Raw genomic sequence first — 14,372 nt, 5'->3', positions numbered from 1 at the left:
CCATCGGAGCTGCGATGTCAGTCTACACTCTTCACCAGGCCATTTAATCCAGCGCTACTGGACAGAGCAGGGTGGAGAGAATCTGCAATCGACTGGAATGCCTGGCAGGTAGTGATACTGCATGGCATTAGAAACAGAGGAAGGTAGCTGGTAACCAGGGAGATGGCCCTGGGAAATGAAGCCCTACTAATGGGTACTGGGCAAGATCTAGTGCGGAATCCTGAGTGATCCTTAGTAGTTTAATCACAGTATAGGTAGTAAACAGTAATCGACTATGTATTCATATACAGGCCCTATAGGTGACACAGAGTCCAATAGAGATCTGGAGAAGCTGCTCTGCTAATCCTAATAAGACACGTCTGCTGACACTATGTGGCATATGTAATACTGGGACATTATATGGGCCAGGGGCACTATGAAGACATATTTAAAACTGTGGAATTATACATTACTGGGAGCACCACTATAACTGGGGGAACAACAGGGGGCAGTATTATTACTGGGGCACAATCCAGGGGCATTTTATTGCTGGAGGCACTTTAAAGGGCAATATTAATACTGGAGGCACTATAGGGACAGTATTATTACTGAGGTCATTATAGGGGTAATATTACAGTGGGCATATTAGGTGCATTGTTATTACTGCAGCACTATGGGGGAATTATTATTACTGGGGTATTTTAGGAGGCATTATTACTACAGGGGCCACTATTTTTTCTGCAGTACAATGGGACATTCAGAAACACATCAGGACATATTGGGGGAGGCAGCAGGATGGCACTGTTGGGTCACAAGGATGAGGAGTTTGTCTTGAGAAGGTGGGGAGGATGATAGAAAAGTGAGGAATCTAAGATGTCTATGTCGCAAACTCTGCAGAGACAAGATGTGGCTAAAAGATATCATGGTGGTTTTGACTGAATGGAGAAGATGAGAAAAAGAAGAGGAGGAGACGTCACTGGATAAGAGGTATGTATTGCGGTATTCTCCTGTATGACCAGGCAGTATGCTGTTGGTAGTGCTGGCTTGCTGCTGTGGCCTGAGTCTCATCTCCTCTGCCCCCTCCTTCATATCTTAACTAGAGACAATAAACACATCCAGCACTTTTCAGTTAGAAGATTTTTCTTTAGTTCCTTTATTGAATACGGTACAAAAAATTTGTTTGTGCAGCAAGAAAATCCCAACCTCCTGACGTGGGTCTGCAGAGGATCGTCTACGCGTTTCGAGCACACCTGCTCTTAATCATGATTAAGAGCAGGTGTGCTCGAAACGCGCTCTTGAAACGCGAAGATGATCCTCTGCAGACCCAAGTCAGGAGGTTGGGATTTTCTTGCAGCACAAACAAATTTTTGGTACCGTATTCAATAAAGGAACTAAAGAAAAATCTTGTCTTGGATATGCAGGGGATCTCATCTCACCAGTCCGTGCACTGACCCCCATGGGATAATGCTATTTCACATGCACGCAAAGGTGAGCTGTATAATATAATATTGCCACTTAATTAGAGACAACTGGAAGTGGAGTTCTGTACATGGCAGCTGGAGTCATCACAGAGGGGCAGCTTCTGGAGAGGTAATTTGTGGTCCTGGGGCAGTATTTTGTACTGCACTGTGGTATTTGGTATGTAGTATTGCTAGCCCTACCTGTGACGCTTTGCGATCCACAGCGATACTAGGAAATCGCAAATGCGCCATATTTCGCAATCACAGAGACACCAGAGCCTTTACTAAAAATCTTCTCTTTTGACTAAAGGAGTAATTCACAGAGCAGAGGTGCCATTATCACCACCTTGTGACAAACCTTTCCTGCCCAGGCCAAGTTGAGTAGCCATCAATCTAGTTCTCTTATGACAGAACCTCATAAACCTGGTCTTTCTGCAACCATAGTGTCTCCAATACCAGCAGGGGTCTCACACCTTTAGCCTGGGCAGCGAGCTTCAGAAGAAAAGGACAGATCCTTATCACACAGCTGGTTGGTACAGGAAGGAAGATGACCTGAAAGTCCCCTTCAATCCATAAGCTTCATATTTTTCCCATATTTTCCTAATATTTCAGGGGTTATGGAAATGTGAAAGGAATCATCTTTTCAGAGATGGTTTTGGTTCTTCTAACCCACCTTCTAGAAAACCCGCGGGCAAATCAGAGATTCCCGCTCTGAGATATAAAGGTTCTCAGGCACCCTGTATTATCTTTTAGTTGTATTTGTTATCAGATGATGCGTAAAATTGTACTGATTATCAAAATCCACTATATTTGTTGATTGGACTTACGGGATATGGAGAAATGGGCAAAGCAAAGATTCTGCCAGATTTTCTCCCTATGGGGCAAAGGACTGCCCTGTTCCAATTACACAAGGCTGGACCTGAACGTGTCATAACCACTCCCCGCTTCAGAGTGGGTAAAAACAGTAACACACTCAGGTCCTGCGTCTTTCTTCTACCATCTGACGTCGACTAACATCACGACAGCCCGTTGGACAAGGGCACACCCCACCATCTTGGATTATTCTACAAAGACTTTGCCTTTTACTGGACTGTACCACGGTAATTCTGAACTTACAGACATTCTATTCCCTTCCACCTCTTACCTATTTCTATCCAAACCAATCTGTTCAACTGGCAGGTATATTTATCTGTCAGCTTTAATATATATATTTTTGTGTATAGTTTTAGAATAAAAACTAACGATTTCATCGTTCCAGTTTTGCCCTTGTTACTTGATGAACTGATCTATGCTAAGAACTCTGTCCTCAGAAGACATACTACCAAATTGTTTTATTTTTATAAATTGTTAATGTACTAGCTAGGTTGCAAATAACCGTTTCGTCCCTTTAGGATTAGCTAGCCGGGGTCTCTTCGCCCGATTCAATACGAAGAGTGGTGGCAGCTAATTAATTTGATTTCCAGCGTGAAATCAGTAATTTTATTTTTACCGATTGTACATACAATCGTGATTGTATCATGTATGGGCACACCAACCAATCTTAAACGTCTTCTGTGCTCACAGTGGATTCGCCTCCAGAAGTCTCTAGTGGAGACCTGTATGGCAACTGTGGCTTAGTACGACGGGATTGGCGGGTGGTTGTCACATTGGTGGCAGCTAGTGGGATAGCAGAACCCAAAACCAGGCAGAAGTCAGCTTTTGGGAGATCAGAGCACAAAGAACTGACAAGTGCAGCTTTTTGAGCAATCATAACAATAGGACAGCGGTTACTTAGTATCCTGTCCTGCGGAACTTGAGTTCCGGGCGCAAAACGGTACACATTGATAGGAATAGATTGGTTTACATTTCCCCACCTTTTCTTTCCTATATCCTATTTTTTTTCTGTTCTTTTCTGAATGTCTGATTCAGTTCCAAATTACATAAGTTGGTCTATCGCCGACTTACAAGCCGTGTGTGAGTCGCAAGGCATTGCCATTCTACACAAAAATCGATCACAACTGATCGAAGCTTTGACGGAGAGAGACGGCCAAGCGATGGAGGATTCCAATCCCATGCGGGAGGCTTCGCTGCCCCTTTGTTCAACGTCACCCAGCATCGCCAGTTATGGGAGTGCTGAGGTTGCTACTTCAGCTCCGGGTGATGCAGGTACCCTGGAGAACAGCATGTCCACAGCTCCTGCTAACCCTCAGCAAGGAACAAGCAGCTCTGGACTAAACTTCACTGCCTTGGGCCCTATGAGCCAGCAGTTGTTACCGGGCCTGACTGGCGCGGATTTGCGTTTATACCTGGAGATGCAGCTCGAAAGAGAGGAGCGACAGCAGCAAAGAGAGGAGCAACAGCATCAGTTCCAGCTTCAGATGCAGCAGCAAAGAGAGGAGCAACAGCATCAGTTCCATCTTCAGAGAGAAGCGCTGCAACACCAGCGTGCACTAGAACTGGCCCAAATGAGACAGGCCGAGCGGTCTTCCTCTCCTAACACTCCTGCTGCAGGAGGCATTCCTCTACCCGTGGTCCCCAAAGCAAGGTTTCCAGTTATGGAGAAAAACGGGGACATTGATTTATATTTACGCTCGTTTGAGAGAGCGTGCCGCCAGTTCTGCATCCCTGAAGATCAGTGGGCTCTACACCTGACGCCTCAGCTGACTGGTAAAGCGCTGGATGCTTTTGCGGAACTACCCACAGACCAAGATTGCGATTATCAGACTATCAAGGATGCCATAATTGCTAAGTTCCAGTTAACCCCTGAGGTTTACCGGAGAAAGTTCCGTGCCATCCAGAAAGGATCCACAGACTCTTACGCGGATGTGGCTAGCCGCTTATGCACCACATTCCGCCAATGGACTAGAATTCTTAAAGAAAAGACTTATGCTCACCTTGAGGATTTGATGATCCATGACCAACTCCTTGCGATATGCTCTACAGATGTGAGACAGTTTGTGCTGGAGCGCAAGCCCCAGTCTGTGAAAGAAGCTGCTGAGCTGGCAGACATGTTTGTCGCAACCCGGGTACCGGACATTCGCAAACCTGTGATGATGGACATCTGCAGGCCGGTGGTATCAGACATCCGCAAACCCCTGGTACCTGACAGCCGCAAAACTGCAGTACCCAACCAGGACAGAGCCATGTCCCAGAACTGGAGAGAAGGCAGGCCCGCTGGCCCTGTGAACCGTGAGACAACCAGGCCCTGGTGTGAGCTGTGTCGCAGGCCCGGTCACACCAAGCAAACCTGTTACGCAGGGAAGCCGGCCCAACCTCCTAGCACCACGACGACGCCAAGCCCTAAGGGGGCCAACGCTTCCACACCTACCTCGTCTGCTGTATTGCTGGTCGGAGGACTCAAGGTGCACAGCGGATCCCAGAATCACCAGCCTGTCACTGTGAACGGCCAGACTGTCATCGGATTCCGTGATACCGGTGCAGATGTTACCTTGGTCCGTTCACATCTTGTTACGGAGAAGGATATCCTTCCAGGAAAGTACCTCGCTCTAACCGGAGTTGGGGGCACTCGCACTTATGTGGCCCAAGCCCAAGTCACCATTGATTGGGGAATGGGACGGCAAAAGCGGGTTGTTGGGGTCCTGGATGATATTCCCGTTGCCACAGTGCTTGGCACTGATTTGGGCACCCTTGTTTCCCATTACGAATACCCTGCAAGCGCGCAGGAGGCCCAAGCAGGACTCCCTGACCAAAACCAGGTACTGTACCGCCCTTTGGGGAAACAGGGAGACGGGGACACTTTGCATGCTATTTTTACTGTCGCTAACGCACCTAGGGAGGTATCAGATTTAAATGTACAAGCAACCGAATGTCATTTGCCTACTTCTGCACCTGTCATTGTTGATCCGAATGCGTGTGTTAGTGGTAGCAATGGTGATATAAATCATGCTGTACCTGTTCTGGCCATTACACGTTCCATGGCCAGCCGCCTGAACTCAGAACCGACCGAAGGGACCCCCTCGGGCGATTCTGACCCTCAGGCGGATGACAATGCGAGAACGACCTTTTCATGTGATGATGATGATTGTGTCACTGCGCTGGTAGACGCTTCCAGTGTCGCCAGTAACCTGGGCTCAGATGGGGCTGCGGGGACAGAACCAGTGGCCCTCCACCCACCTCTGACCCCAGCATTGAAGGTAACTCTCCACAGCTGACTTCATATGTCACTGGTCAGCTGGAGGAGACTGGTGGCGCTGCATTCGTGCAGGCCTTGAAGGGTGACCCTAGTCTGGAGGCCCTTAGGGCCCGAGCCGGCCAGCCTCCAGGTGAGGGCACTCCATATAAAATCTATTGGGAGAACAACCGACTGTACTGTGAAGCTGTGCAGCCTACAAAAGGTGGCGCAGGTGAGAACACGAGACAGCTGGTAGTCCCTAGGGAATTTCGGGCACAGGTGCTCAAAGCAGCCCACGACATTCCACTTGCAGGACATTTGGGAATCAGAAAGACCCACAAACGTGTTCAGAACCATTTTTACTGGCCCATGATGGGAACGGACATAAGTAAGTACTGCCGATCGTGTACCACTTGCCAGAGGGTTAAGAAGGCTGGAGGACCCCGCAAGGCTCCTTTGCAGCCACTGCCCGTGATCACAGAGCCCTTCCAGAGAGTGGCAGTGGATATAATTGGTCCCCTTCCCATTCCTAGCAGTTCTGGCAAGCGCTACATCTTAACGGTCGTGGACTATGCCACCCGTTATCCAGAGGCAGTAGCACTGTCTTCCCTTAGGTCGGCCACGGTGGCGGACGCCTTGATCGGGATTTTCTCGCGTGTAGGTTTCCCCCGCCGAGATGATCTCTGATCAGGGCTCTTGCTTCATGTCGGAGTTAATGGAAGCCCTCTGTGAGAGGATGCAAATCAAGCACACCACTTCCAGTGCGTATCACCCGCAAAACAAAGGCCTTTGCGAACGTTTCAACGGAACGCTAAAGCAAATGCTGGCCATGTTCGTGGAATCGCAGGGGAAGGACTGGGAGTGGCACCTGCCTCATTTGCTGTTTGCTTACAGAGAAGTGCCACAGGAGTCCACTGGGTTCTCACTGATTCGGGAGACCTGGGAGGGAAAAGGTGACCCCTCAGAAGTCTCTGTGGTTGAATATGTCCTAAAATTTCTGGACAAGATGGAGTCCCTCATGACCATAGTGAGGGAAAACCTTGCAAAGGCACAGGCCAAACAGAAGGCTTGGTATGATCAGCATGCCAGAGACCGGTCATACCAAGCAGGTCAGAAGGTATACGCCCTACTCCCTGTCAGGCAGAACAAATTGCAGGCTGCCTGGGACGGGCCATACACCATTCTGAAACAGGTGAACCCAATCACTTACCTAGTGAGTCTCGGGGGTAAGCGACAGAAACTGTTCCACGTGAACATGTTAAAAGCACACAAGGAAAGAGAGCAGTATGTATTAGCAGTGTGTAGCCAGCTAGAACCCGAAGAGCCAGATCCACTGATAGACTTGCTAGCAGAGCTACGAGACGTGGCAGATGATTGGAACATCAACCCCCACCTCTCGTACCCACAGAAGCTTCAGCTCACCACTCTCCTGAGTGCGCACAGCGCCACATTCTCAGGCATCCCTGGCCAAACCAACCTAGCAGCTCACCGAGTTGACACAGGGACCCACAAGCCCTTACGGCAGGGCCCCTATCGCACCTCACCCAAAGTGCAGGCTGAGATCAAACGAGAGATTGATGAGATGCTACAGTTAATGGTCATCCAGAAATCCTCTAGTCCATGGGCCGCCCCGGTTGTTTTAGTCCCCAAAAAGGACAAGACAACCCGGTTCTGTGTCGACTATCGGAGACTGAATGACATCACCATAACCGATGCGTATCCCATGCCTCGAATTGATGAATTGCTGGATCAGCTGGCGTCCGCCAGCTATCTAACAATCATGGACTTGAGCCGTGGATACTGGCAGATTCCGCTTGCGCCAGAGGCGAGAGCGAAATCCGCATTCATCACCCCTTTTGGCCTCTATGAGTTTACTCGTATGCCCTTTGGGATGAAGAATGCGCCCGCCACCTTTCAGCGGGCCATGAATGAACTGTTGGAAGGAATGCAAGGTTATGCCCTAGCATATCTGGACGATATAGCCATATATAGTCCAACCTGGGAAGATCACCTTGACCATCTGTCACAGGTATTGGGAAGACTGTCCGCTGCCAATCTGACCGTTAAGCCCAACAAATGTCAGATTGCCATGACAGAGGTTCAGTACTTAGGACACAGAGTAGGCAGCCAGACCCTGAAACCTCAGATAGTGAAGGTCGATGCCATTGTAGCATGGCCACGGCATAACACCAAAAAACAAATACAGGCATTTCTGGGAACGGCAGGGTACTATAGGAAGTTTGTTCCATCCTATAGTACTCTGGCTAAACCACTGACCGATGCAACGGGCAAAAAACAACCCAACACGGTCACATGGAACTCGGAACTAGAACAGGCATTTCGGGCCCTGAAGGAAGCGCTAGCTAGCGCTCCTGTCCTTCAAGCTCCCGACTTCTCCCGTCAGTTCCTAGTACAAACTGACGCCACAGACCACGGTCTGGGAGCCGTCCTTAGTCAGGTGGACGCAACCGGGAATGAGCACCCTGTCCTCTTCCTGAGCCGAAAACTACTTCCGCGGGAAACCGCATACTGCACCACTGAGAAAGAGTGCCTAGCGATCGTATGGGCCCTACAGAAATTACAGTCGTACCTATATGGACGATCCTTCATGGTCATCACAGATCACAACCCTCTCAGCTGGCTGAAACGTACTTCTGGTACCAACGGAAAACTTCTCCGCTGGAGCTTAGCGCTCCAACAGTACGATTTCACGATTCAGCACAAACCGGGAAGTCGCCATCAGAATGCTGACGGACTTTCCCGCTGTAACGAGCTCAAATAGGGAGTTGGGATTGCTTCAGTCCCAGTCTTGCTGACCACTCCTTCCCCAATCTTCCAAAGGGGGGAGGTGTGACGCTTTGCGATCCACAGCGATACTAGGAAATCGCAAATGCGTCATATTTTGCAATCACAGAGACACCAGAGCCTTTACTAAAAATCTTCTCTTTTGACTAAAGGAGTAATTCACAGAGCAGAGGTGCCATTATCACCACCTTGTGACAAACCTTTCCTGCCCAAGCCAAGTTGAGTAGCTATCAATCTAGTTCTCTTATGACAGAACCTCATAAACCTGGTCTTTCTGCAGCCATAGTGTCTCCAATACCAGCAGGGGTCTCACACCTTTAGCCTGGGCAGCGAGCTTCAGAAGAAAAGGACAGATCCTTATCACACAGCTGGTTGGTACAGGAAGGAAGATGACCTGAAAGTCCCCTTCAATCCATAAGCTTCATATTTTTCCCATATTTTCCTAATATTTCAGGGGTTATGGAAATGTGAAAGGAACCATCTTTTCAGAGATGGTTTTGGTTCTTCTAACCCACCTTCTAGGAAACCCGCGGGCAAATCAGAGATTCCCGCTCTGAGATATAAAGGTTCTCAGGCACCCTGTATTATCTTTTAGTCGTATTTGTTATCAGATGATGCGTAAAATTGTACTGATTATCAAAATCCACTATATTTGTTGATTGGTCTTACGGGATATGGAGATATGGGCAAAGCAAAGATTCTGCCAGATTTTCTCCCTATGGGGCAAAGGACTGCCCCTGTTCCAATTACACAAGGCTGGACCTGAACGTGTCATAACCACTCCCCGCTTCAGAGTGGGTAAAAACAGTGACACACTCAGGTCCTGCGTCTTTCTTCTACCATCTGACGTCGACTAACATCACGACCGCCCGCTGGACACGGGCACACCCCACCATCTTGGATTATTCTACAAAGACTTTGCCTTTTACTGGACTGTACCACGGTAATTCTGAACTTACAGACATTCTATTCCCTTCCACCTCTTACCTATTTCTATCCAAACCAATCTGTTCAACTGGCAGGTATATTTATCTGTCAGCTTTAATATATATATTTTTGTGTATAGTTTTAGATTTCATCGTTCCAGTTTTGCCCTTGTTACTTGATGAACTGATCTATGCTAAGAACTCTGTCCTCAGAAGACATACTACCAAATTGTTTTATTTTTATAAATTGTTAATGTACTAGCTAGGTTGCAAATAACCGTTTCGTCCCTTTAGGATTAGCTAGCCGGGGTCTCTTCGCCCGATTCAATACGAAGAGTGGTGGCAGCTAATTAATTTGATTTCCAGCGTGAAATCAGTAATTTTATTTTTACCGATTGTACATACAATCGTGATTGTATCATGTATGGGCACACCAACCAATCTTAAACGTCTTCTGTGCTCACAGTGGATTCGCCTCCAGAAGTCTCTAGTGGAGACCTGTATGGCAACTGTGGCTTAGTACGACGGGATTGGCGGGTGGTTGTCACATCTACCTGTGTTAACCACACATTCGGTCAGTTTGAATCCGCCTACATCCTGGGGCCACTTTTTGTATTTTTTCCCAGGGCCACTTTAAGTTCCCAATCAGCCCCTGAAAATAACAGCATAGGAATCAAATCCATTAAAAGACAGTAACAGGTTATATTTAAGGAATAATGTGTATTGCTTATGGATGGATTTACACAACCTCTTGTCTGCTCAATTGGTTTCTTTGTTCTCACCCGCTGATTTTATGATTTGTTTTTGTGATATTTTGTCTTGATATGATTATGTGTAATAAAGCTTATTTTTCTATATTACATGTGTGGTTTAATTGGGTTGGTATACAGAGCTATTATGGTTCCACACATGACATACTTGCTTAGGTTCATTGCTGTTGTTATTTGGTGTTCAATTGGTTTCTTATGTTCCTCCTGTAATATGACCGTGACTAATTTGTGGATTAAAGGGGTTATCCAATCCTAAAAAAAGCCCCCCCATATGCCGGGCCCCCCATGCTGAATATACTGAATATAAATCAGTTGTTGGGGTAAGGGGCAGGCGGGGACGGGGATGAGCCTCCCTAGCATCGCGGGTTATGCTAGGGAGGCTTATCCATGTCCCCGCCTGCTATTGGCTGTTCCCACCCTGACATAGGATGTTTTCATCCGCGCACGGGGAGAAGCAGCAGCGGCCTTGCGGGGACCAGGAGCGGCGCAGGAACACGGGTAACTATATTCAGCGTGGGGGGCCCTGCATATGAGAGGCTTTTTTTTAGGATTGGATAACCCCTTTAACTCTTTTTCTGATATTTGGGCTCTATCCGGATTCTGACCCTGCGCGTACACAATTATTAGGGAAGTTATATTTTTGAGGATTAATTTTGATGTTGAACAACTACAGTGCTGTCGGTCAATCCAAAATGTTAATAAAGTTCAAACCTGAATATTGAAGAAAGTAAAAGTGAGGTTTGGGCTTTCTTAGGAGAATAGCTATATGTGCATAATTATTGGACAACTATTAGTCTGCAGAATTATTATATAACTAAATGAAAAAGGAAGTTACGACTAAGACAAAACCTGTGTCAACTGCTGTTCGGGTGGAGGATCATGTCTTTATCAGTCATTTGCTATGAAACTAAATAAAGCTCATCAAAGATTTTAACTGAAAGTGCTTGAACTCTTTCCTTATTGTTTGCTAGACTCATCTGGTCTGTTCCGAGCACTGGATTGTATTAACTGAGGTGAGCTGGAGTTTTCTTATGTTATGTGTCATCTATGGAGCCTGTCAATTTCTTAATCTATTGATGATCAACTTTTTGTGCAGCAGCAACCACAGACCCCTAGACACTGTTCAGAGAGGTAGACTATTTTACTTCAACGTGAATCTTCTGTTTAAGAAGGCTCCACAAGTTCTTAATAGGATTTAGGCCAGGTGAAGAAGGGGGCCATGTCCTTATTATTTCCTCTTTAAGGCATTTACTGGCAAGTCATGCAGTGGAGTACTTCAATGTATGAGATGGAGCATGTCCAGCGTGAAAATCATGGTTTTATTGAAAGATGATGACTTTTTCCTGTACCGCTGCTTGAAGAAAGTGTCTTCTAAAAAATGGCAGTAGGTTTGGAAGTTGATTTTGAGTCCGTCTTTAATGTGAAAAGATCCAACTAACGCATATTTAATAATACCAGCCCATAGCAGTACCCCACCTTGTTGGAATGGTGCTCTGTGCCCATTACTGATCCAGCCATTGGCCCATCCATCTGGTATGATAAGAGTCACTCTCATTTCATCAGTCCATAAAAAAATTAAAAAATCTGTATTCAGATATGTCTTGGCCCAGTGTTGATGTTTCAACTTATGTGTCTTGTTCAGTGGTGGTCAGGTTTCAGGCTTCCTTACCTTGGTCATGTCTCTGATGACTGAACACCTTGTACTTCTGGGCACTCCAGGGAAGTTGCAGCTCTGGAATATGACAGTACTGGAGGATAATGGGTTCCTGGTTGCTGCACATTTGATTATTATCCTATAATTGGAAGTTAATTTGCGTCTTTTCGTCTCAACACGTTTCTTGTGACCCTGTTGACTATTTGCAAGAAAATTTTTGATGGTTTTCTGATCATGCCTCAATATCTTAGAAATTTCTAAAGTTCCACATCCCTCTGAAAGACTTAACAATTTTTGACTTTTTAGAGTTACCTAAATCTCTTGTTTGGCCTATTTTGCCTGAGGATAAGAATCTGCTTAATAATTATGCACACTTTGATATAGGGTCTTGATCTCCAGAGGCCACACCCTCCATCATTACACAAATACAGATCACCTGATATGCTTCAATCCAATAAGCATGTAAGTTTATATAGCTTGGAGTTGAAAAATATGCATAAATATTATATGGTCAAAATACTTGCGTAATAATTATGCACAGTGTGCAACTTGACTGGTTCGCTCATCTCTACCTGTAGCCGTGTGACATTGTTATGGTCTCTAAATTGATGTTATCTCGTGCCCCCACTATGTCTATAGAAAACTCTTTAGATCTTGTAGTGTGCCATAAATCCTAGGGACAAATTCAGTCCAATATTCAACTTGCCACTTATAAATTTGTATTCCCAAATTCTTCTGGCTCTTGAGACTTGAGATTACTCTTTGATATGACTACTTTCATGTGTTCTTCATTGTGTTCTGGGCTACAGAAATGCTTAGCCACATGAAAATTTACCTTTTGCTCTTTAATTATGTGGTAGTATGACCTCATCCCTGCTTTAAGTTTCTGTCCTGTTTCTCTAAAATAGAGACTCCCAAAAGGATACTTAGTGCAGATAATGAGGTACACAACATTGGATATAGAACACGTGACTGTCCCAGGGATCTTATAGTCCTGCTGTGTGTTGGGCATCTGGCTCTTGTCTGTTGTCATTATATGTGAACAGGTTTTGCATCTTCTTATATTACAGGGATTAGTTCCTTTTTGTGTGGTACATGACAATGATGGTGCCTTGCAACACTGGGGTCCTAGGCCCAAATCTGACCAAGGGCAACATCTGCATGGGACTTGTATGTTCTTCCCATGTTTACGTTGGTTTCCTCCGGGTACTCCGGTTTTCTTCCACACTCCAAAGACATACTGATAGGGAGCATAGATTGTAAACCCCATTGGGGACAGCTTGATGCTAATGTCTAAAGTGCTGTGGAATGTCAGAACTATAGTTTTTAGCTGGTCATCCTTAAGTAGGACATGATGTAATTTTTTGTTCAGTTTTCCTCATTACCTCTAATTGTGGGTTGTAGGTCACTACCAGAGGTACACGCTGGTTCTCTCTCTTTTTCTTGTCTTGTAGAAGTTGACTTCTGGGTATCTTGGTGGCTCTTGTGATCTGATCTTTAATTGAAGCAGGATGATAGCCGTGATTTAAAAATATACTTTTCAGGTGTTATAAATGATCATCCCTGTCTGATGGGCTGACTATAGACTTTTTAATGTTTGGGGTAGAAGCTGTCCCATTGTATGTAGGCCAATCAAAAGGTTTCCGATACAGGGATGTCTGTATTGAGTTGTTCTGAAGTTTTGTGGTGGTGTCCACAGAAAGCTGATTTTTCATTTGAATAGCTGAGGTACAGGTTTATGGTGGGATGAAATTTATTGGATCGTTCATGAAATTTCAGGTATCGAGTGTAAAAGTTTTGGGATCCTACAGGAAGACCTCTGATGACCTCTTTGAATTCTCTCAAATATTTTTCAGTTGGGTTTCCCTACATTTTAATGTAGTATCGTGTGTCTGTGAGCTGTCAGTGTGCTTATTTTACATAGTCCAAAGTGTTCAAAAAGAGTATAGCGCCACCTTTATCTGCAGGTTTTATGATGAGTCCTTTGTAGTTTTTTAAGGTTTGAATCACCCTCCTTTCCTGCAAGCTGATGTTGAATGTTTCTTTTTTATGTTTATCCAGTATTATAGAGTGTACCACATTTCTAGGAATCAATGTACTGGTCCAAAACGGTATTGCGGTCAGGTGGAGGTGTCCAGTCAGACTGTTTCTTGTCTACCTGTGCCAGTTGTGTTTGGCTGTTTAACATTTCTCTCTCCTGTTTGTCATGGAAGAACTCTTTTAGTCTTAATCTCCTGAAATATTCCTTCATGTCACTACAGACTTCTGTTTTGTCAAAATGTTTAGTAGGACAGAATGTTAGTCCTTTGGAGAGCACCTTGAGTTCCACATTAGTTGGTTTGTATGATGACAGGCTGGACACCAGGCTGCCACAAGCCCGGCTGGACACCATACAGCATGTGAAAATGGAGGGCCTCCATTTGTGGGGTGGAATGGATTGTGACTTCCAGACTATACCTCTGCATCCAATTGAGCCATCATCTCCCCTCTGAAGCTAAGTTGAACTTCTAGTTTGTTTATAAACTGCTGACATATTGTTGTGAGTTCCCTGATGAGTTGGCCCAAGGCCAACGAAACGCGTTGGAAAAGTTATCTTTATGCATACCATGGCCCTTGTAGTTGTTTCCTTCCCTCTGACGAAGCTGGGAAGTCAACTGGCGCGGCGTA

The sequence above is a fragment of the Bufo bufo genome, chromosome 3 (assembly GCF_905171765.1).
Source record: "Bufo bufo chromosome 3, aBufBuf1.1, whole genome shotgun sequence".
Taxonomy (NCBI): domain Eukaryota; kingdom Metazoa; phylum Chordata; class Amphibia; order Anura; family Bufonidae; genus Bufo; species Bufo bufo.
The sequence above is the reverse complement of the archived record's forward strand: the minus strand, read 5'-3'. Positions refer to the sequence as shown.